This window comes from Nanorana parkeri, unplaced genomic scaffold (assembly GCF_000935625.1).
Source record: "Nanorana parkeri isolate BGI_ZX_2015 unplaced genomic scaffold, ASM93562v1 scaffold1263, whole genome shotgun sequence".
Taxonomy (NCBI): domain Eukaryota; kingdom Metazoa; phylum Chordata; class Amphibia; order Anura; family Dicroglossidae; genus Nanorana; species Nanorana parkeri.
The window spans coordinates 31053-38598 of NW_017307531.1; positions in this window are offsets into that span (position 1 = coordinate 31053).

Below are 7546 nucleotides of genomic sequence, written 5' to 3' on the forward strand. Positions count from 1 at the left end.
TTTAAATATTGCAGCTTACCAGTCTTTAGATGTGATGGCTTCATTCATTTTCTTTGTTAAAGCATTTTCCCTTGATTTTAACTTAGTAATTCTATCAGTAACAGTTTCTGTCTTACGGTGGCAACACTTACTGAGTGTACTACAAAAGCAGTATTTTCCTTACTACCAGAAGTGATTTAGGACAGCAGAAAACCTAATCTCCATAACATACAAGTGATGTGTTCTGTAGTCCACAGAGGAGAACCGGGAAGGCTAATAACATTGTTTTGCAATTTGACCTCTGAGCACATAAAGTTTCAAGGACACTGTCTGGAAGGATTAACAAATACTTTTCTGTACTTGCAGAAAATGTATTTGGTCTGGAAAAAAAATCATACGCAGCCAGCAAGCTAAAGTTTGGAAACCTGCAATGTCAATATTTTATTCTTGGGTTTAGATCTGTTTAAGGTTTAGACACCTGTTTAAAGGCTACGCAGCATGCTCTTTTGCAGATATTTGTAAGGTATCCACTTCTAAGCAGAGTACTGAAAATTACTTGAAAATTGTCTCCCAGGCTGTGAGCTCATGTCTTTTGAATTGCTTTTTATAACCCTTTCAAGTTAATAAGCTTCAGCATGCTTCTGATGAAGTCCTCTAGAAATCTCACATACATCAGGTCACTGTAGCAGGACATTTTTCCCTGCCAAAGTTGGTCATGCAGTGTGGTTTAGTGTCTTAGTTATATGTAGATACTTAATCTACCGCGCATGTTTAATTAAGTAACAAACATTTAAATGGCTGCAGACATGGTAAAAAAACTAATCATCATTTAGAAAAATGTGTTTTATTGAAAATGGTTTTGTGCTAGAACACACTTTGACATATCTATAAAAACGTATTTTCTTAGACCAATCTAACTAAGTCTTTGCTGTTCTGTTAATGTTTGTTTAATAATCTGTCTTTTTTGTTTTTTTGTATTTAATTTATTTTCTTGACACACTACCTATCCCATGGGTCAAAGTGAATTATTGATGATGCATTGGTACTACAACACCCCTTATGATTGATCTATTGATTTTTATTGTTCATCATGGGTGGTGATAGTCTATGAAGCTCTCATTCACACCTCTGCTATATCACAGACAAGCTACCGGGTGCGCTTGTGGGGTGCTGCGCTTGACAGCCCATTTATTTAAATGGGATGCCTACCGCAGCAAAAATGCCCTAAAAGTAGTGTGCATACTTTTTTTTTAAATCGCATTGCACAACATCGCATGGTAATAGGTTACCATTTTATGTGGTGCCATACAACCCACATATGATGGCTAGGTGCGTTGCGGTGTCATTAAAGTGATGCTAAACTCAGGTTTGAAATCTGAAAAATGCATTCATGTTCCTTTGCTATTAACACAAAATGTTGCATGGCTCGGCTGTAGACCCTCAAATCATCTCTGAATTCATGATGACACTGTCCTTCTTTCTGGAGGGTGGCTGATTTTGTTCCCTATGGTCTCTGTGTGTGTTGTAAAGTATCCACCGCTCCAAGCTCGCTCCCGTTAAAAATTACTTTACCAATTTGTATTGAAAATGTACATCATGGGAGTGAGCTTGGAGCTGTGGCTACTTTACAACACACACAGGGACCATGGGGAACAAAAGTAGCCACCCTCCAGAAGGAAGGACAGTGTCAGCATGAAATCAGAGATGATTTGAGGATCTACAGCCGCGTGATGTACAAATAAGATTCATTGTTGTTAATAGTTAGGGTACTTGAATGCATTTTTAAGGTTTAACTCCTGAGTTTAGTGTCACTTTAAGAAATAATGGTACCACAGTGCACCTAAAATTGCAACATGTAATGCGGGACTGCATACAGCATTGCACATGCTCCTGCATCACATGGATGTGAATGGACCCTTAGGCTGTAAAAATCATAATGCTTCACTATGGTGCTGCCAGAAACATTCCTTCTATAACAATGATGACCTCTGCTAAGTCTCCTGTATTGGTAGTCCTCCATATGTCCAAGATGGTTTGCAGTGGTGCTGCCATACTCTAAATAAGTTTCCTTCTTTTATCCGTTTTAATTGTTGACCTCTGTATCTGGTTCAAGATAATGATGGTGCTGATGCTATAAACTACTCTCATATGTTATACAGTTTATAGGTAATAAAAAATAGAATCTACTCCATGCACTTAACAAAGACATGCTTTTGCTCTATACATTGACCAGGGCACCTATCTGATTGTGCATTCAGGTAGTAAAAAATGAAAACTTACATATTAAAATACTGTATTCAGATTAATAGGACTGATATGTATCTCAAAGTGCTCCAGTAGTATAGCAAAAACAACTATATAAACAAAGTATATTTAAATATACCACAATAGGAAGAGACGTTATACCACAACTGCTTCCGTTTTGTAAATTTAAACTATGTTTATTGTTAGTGAGTTGTGTTTTATAACTTGATCACAGAGCATATAAGCTACAATCTAGTTATAGTATTTGCACAAGATGATACATCTGTTTCTTGATGCTGTAAATCTAATAAAAGAGCACATAATGACTTGCACTATTGTCTTCTCCTTACTCAGGAAGCAATACATTGCACTCTCAGATTTTATCTCATGAAAAGAAGCTAGCACAAGTTATCTTTCTTGTCTTTGTTATGAAATTTGCAATGTTTGCTCTAATAATGCTTTGAGCATATAAATGCATTAATGGTATGCCTTGTATCAGCTGGATTAACCCCTGCAGTGCTGCTGGAGTTAATCTTGTCAATGTCTGAAGTAGACATGAATGCTCGTCTTAAGCCTTGTGGGTATTTACCAAAAAAAGAAAGGCAATTCAAAAGCACATTTCAGAATGTATTTATTTTTTTAAGTTGTATGATTTTTAAGAAACGGAAGACTTTAGTATTGCTCAGCCTCTAAACTATATTTATGTAAATATCAGCAAGCAAAGTTACCCAGCAAGTTCTAAAGTGGGTTCAAACCCCAACAATAACCTTATATGTTTTGACCGCCTTTGGTCTGTTAAGTATAGTATTGAAAGCTTTTGGATATACGGCTGATTAGTGCAAAAAACATGTGTGTATTCTGCAGGAAATCCAGTGCTGTCCTGTGTTCATTGCTGGTGCTGACGCTAATCTGCGGTGACCTGGATCCCGAGGCTGTGAACCAGCCTCCGGCCACACAGTACACAGCCTTCACTTCTCAACAGCCTTCACTTCTCAACATCCCCCCACCTCTCATATTTGTTACGGTAAGTTTCCCAGGAGGACATGGGTTCTTGGGAATGGTGATGTTACTGTCCCTAAGCCCACCCATCTGTTTGTTGCTGGGAGGAATAGGCACTGAGGCACATCCATCAGCATCAAAGTGAGAGCCAGAGACTTAATGCCTCTGCCAGCTAGTGACCATTAGTCAGCCTGCCTTGCTGCTTGCTCCACACCAGCCTGCCTGCATGAGCATGCGGCAGCCGATTGCTTGTGAAGATTGGGGTATCCAGGGTGAGAACTTCAGCACTACCAATGTAAGGGGGCACCCCATGAAATGGACCATAAGCCATGCTAATTGGAGTTAACAGTAAATTATAGCCATATAATTATTGCTCCCACTGTGGCATGCATAGTGATAGCTAATACGTGTGGTGCAACTGTCATTTTCATACACAGGTGCACCCGTCGCATGCATTTAAATTCACATGTGAGCTTTAAAAATAAAATAAAAAATATGTTTTATTTATTTAAAAGAAAAGAAATTTACAAGAAAAGTGATCTCAAGCACCCTATGTGATAGCAAAGTGCAAGTTACAGCTTTTCTTTAGGCAGGCATTAGGGGCTATGAGTCCCCTAATGTCACCTTTGCAGTACTTTAAAGCTAATCAAGCACAGATCATGCTTGATTAGCTTCTTCCCTGGCCACAGACGACTGGTAATGGTAGCGCTGAAACAAGAAGTGGTCAGAGTTGGTTACTTCCAGATTTATTCTTCACAGCGGAGATCAGCAAATGGATGTTTGCTCAGCTCTCTTCAATCTCCATCCTGACACCCACCATGGAGGTGCTGGGCACCCAGGAGAGACAATTGAGCAAGGGACACATGGCGGGGAAAAAGGGGAGCAGCACATTGCTGTAGATATAGAGCAATCAATACTTACCTGTCCCATTGCCCGCTTTAGGTTGAAGAGCGGATACAGATCTTTTGCATTTAATATTTCCGGAAGACTGGAATGCTGGGGTCCCCTGCTAGGCTTTCTGGTCTCCTCCTCTGGCCCCGATGCCACTAGAGGGCCCTCTGCTAGATGCTGAAGATCTTTGAGAAAGCTTCTTTCTTTAAGTTGTTACAGGTCAGTGGTTCAGGACTACTGAAACCAGTGGTTCAGCATAACAATCAGGCAACTGGCGTTTCTAGCATATGCAACTCCTGTATTTCTTTAATAAAAGGTGTATTTTGAAAAGGATTGTTTAAAGGTTTCAATATTTCAGTGTATATCTATCTCTATATATACACACAAATATATAGATCTATATATATGTTTATATATATAGATCTATATATTTATGTATATTCAATGTTTCAATATTTTTTCATAGAGATGTAAAAGAGATCAGTTTGGTGTAAATAGCCAAGCTTTGCCTTGGTTCAAGCTTTGCAGTGCTACACAATAGTTGTGCTTTACTGCCTCTTTAAATATGTGAGTGTGTTGACTCACTGAACACAATCTGCATTCATCACATGACGGATATCTTATCTATCTTATCTCTTCTCTAAACAGCTGTCTGAAAGCAGACTTTTTAATTGTGGTGCGTTACAGTAACACCTTTGTTACTGTTCTGCACATTAACCTACGTTACAAGCATTAGCACATTGAAGTGGCATTTTTTGGGAATGGCACCCCAATGCACAAAGGTAATACAGCTCACATATGCGTTGCAGTACAACACAATGCAGGATAGCTTACTGCTGTACATTGATGTGTGCTGTGCATACACAGTTTTATGGATGTTTTGATGCTTGCCAACCTATTCACTTCAATGGGCTGCCTTAACACAATGGGGGAATTTTTTAAAACTAGAGCAGACAAAATCTGGAGCAATCAGTTTGTCTCTTCAGTTTGTTCACTTAAGATTTGAAAATGAAATACAGAGGTCGATTGGTTGCTGAGCACAGCTGCTCCAGATTTTGTCTGCTCCAGTTTTGATAAATTTCCTTCAATGTTTATTAACATCCATGTGTTAACACAAAGCATCATGACTTTAAGGTGTGAATGGTCCCTACAGCAATTAGTCATTGTAGCTGTGAATCTACCCTTCCTCTAGGGCAGGGATGGGCAAACTCAAGCCCTACAGCTGTTGTGCTACTACAAATCCAATAAGGCACTGCAAGATTCTCACAGCAGCAGGCATGATTCCCAGAGGCAGATGCATGCAGTCATTTGTAGTTTCACCACAGCTGGAGGTCTTTAGTCCTCAAAGGTAGCTGGGAACAATGGAACTAATATGAATGCAGCATACGCACAGAGCATAGAAAGTTGAAAAGCTTTTCCAATGGCTCATGTTACTCTTACTAGTTACGTTAGATGTATCTCAACACCCTTTTGGATGCAGCATTGTATGGTGCTACTGTACATTACCGTCTTGTGTATTATGCTTACCTGCTCTTAATAAAACTCATTTGAAAGACAAGCTCACAAGATTTTTGGGAAGATCAACAGGTATTGTTTTGCACTTAAAAACCACACCAGTGACTTGCTAACACAGCGGTCTCCCAATATCACCTCTCCCCCTCAAATTAAAGACAGTTTTAACAAAATAGAAGACAGGGATTTGAAGAGAAGTATATAACCACTGCTGGATGCATTTTTATAAAAATATAAAGTTTATTGTACATTGAATAAATAATATAAAATCATATGTGCAATGATTAAACTAAGCAATAACAAAATTACTAGTGTCAGGAGCATATATCTCATAAAATGCATCACATCCCCATAGCTTCAGTTACATTCATGTAACTGAAGCTATGGGGATGTGATAGATATATATGCTCCTGACACTAGCAATGTTGTTATTGTTTAGTGTAATCATGGCACATATGATTTTTTATTATTTATTCAATGTACAATAAACTTTATATTTTTATAAAAATGCATCCAGCAGTGGTTATATGCCTCTCTTCCTGTCCCTGTCTTCAATTTTGTTAAAAAGTTTTGCATTTACCGAACAGACATAACAACATGCTTTCAATGGTATATTTACGAGACCAATGGGGACCAAATAAGAGAAGTTTATTGTTAATGTTTCCATACAGATTAAGGAGAACACTGAAATAATATAATAATATACAATATATGTTGTAAAGGAAATATACAGTCTCTTCAAAGATTTTTAAACATAAATGTAAAAGTGATCAGCTTGAGGTAATTAATGTTATCAATATGAGCTGTGTTTCCTTTAACAAACATATATCATTCATAAATACAAGCGCTAGAAGCTCAATAATTTGCCAACTCTTGTCAACATTTAAATCTAATCTGCTCCTTTTAAAAAGCAACTGAAGTGTAAAGATTCCAGCAGCTTAGACAGTGAACTGTGTAATTTCAAATATCCTGTTCACATGGATGCTACAGGGTAGTTATCGTTTCAGGTACATCTGTACAGAAGGAGACAATAAGAACTCACTGGTTTGGTCATTAAAAAAGCAAAGCTAATGTACACTGAGCCATCCTTTATTGATGGAAGAAGCATAATGAAACCATATCATACACACTACAGTCAGGCGCTTTTACAGACTTCTGTGGGCAGTAAAGTTTAAAAGTGCATGATGGCAGATCAAAGCCGAATCTCGAAGATGTGTGAAATCACAAGCTTGTGAAAGTATTTCTTTCAAAGCCGCTCTGTTAGATAAAAATTCTAACATGCTATTAAGTGAAAGTTGCCTTTTTTTTTTGTCATTTTTGCATAGCACCATGTCTTGTAAAGACATACTCTGGTTATAAAGTGGATGTATAAAATAAACACATGTTAGGGATAAACAATGATTAAATCTGCTGTATTTATTCTAATCCCTACTGATCCTGAAAAGGTACATTTTCAAATGTTAGACCAAAGCTAAACATTGGAGAGCATTACGCATAGTGTAAATTAGCATTATACCAGTACACTGATAACTATGTTGCTTTTTTAATTACTAGTGAAATATTTTCCCGGCATGAAGCAAATTTTTACAGGAAGGCATGAAGTGCTTTAATTACATTGTCAATATAAAGTAGCTGCATGCTTAACCCTCCATCACCACCACCCCCAATCACTGTGGGGTGTAGCTGTTCCTCTCGACAGGATGTCTTTCCTGCTAACAATGTTCTGTCCTCTTAAAGCTCCAGCAATAGTGACATCAGAAAAGAGATCAGCTTGCTCATCTTGGCTTACATATTAGTCTCCAGTGACCAAAATAGACTATACAGAAACCATGTGCAAATAAACAGTGTCTTTAGGAATAGCTCTCACGTATGTACGAGCTTCCTCTCCACAAGCCTGCCAAAGAGAGGACAGTAAAAAAGC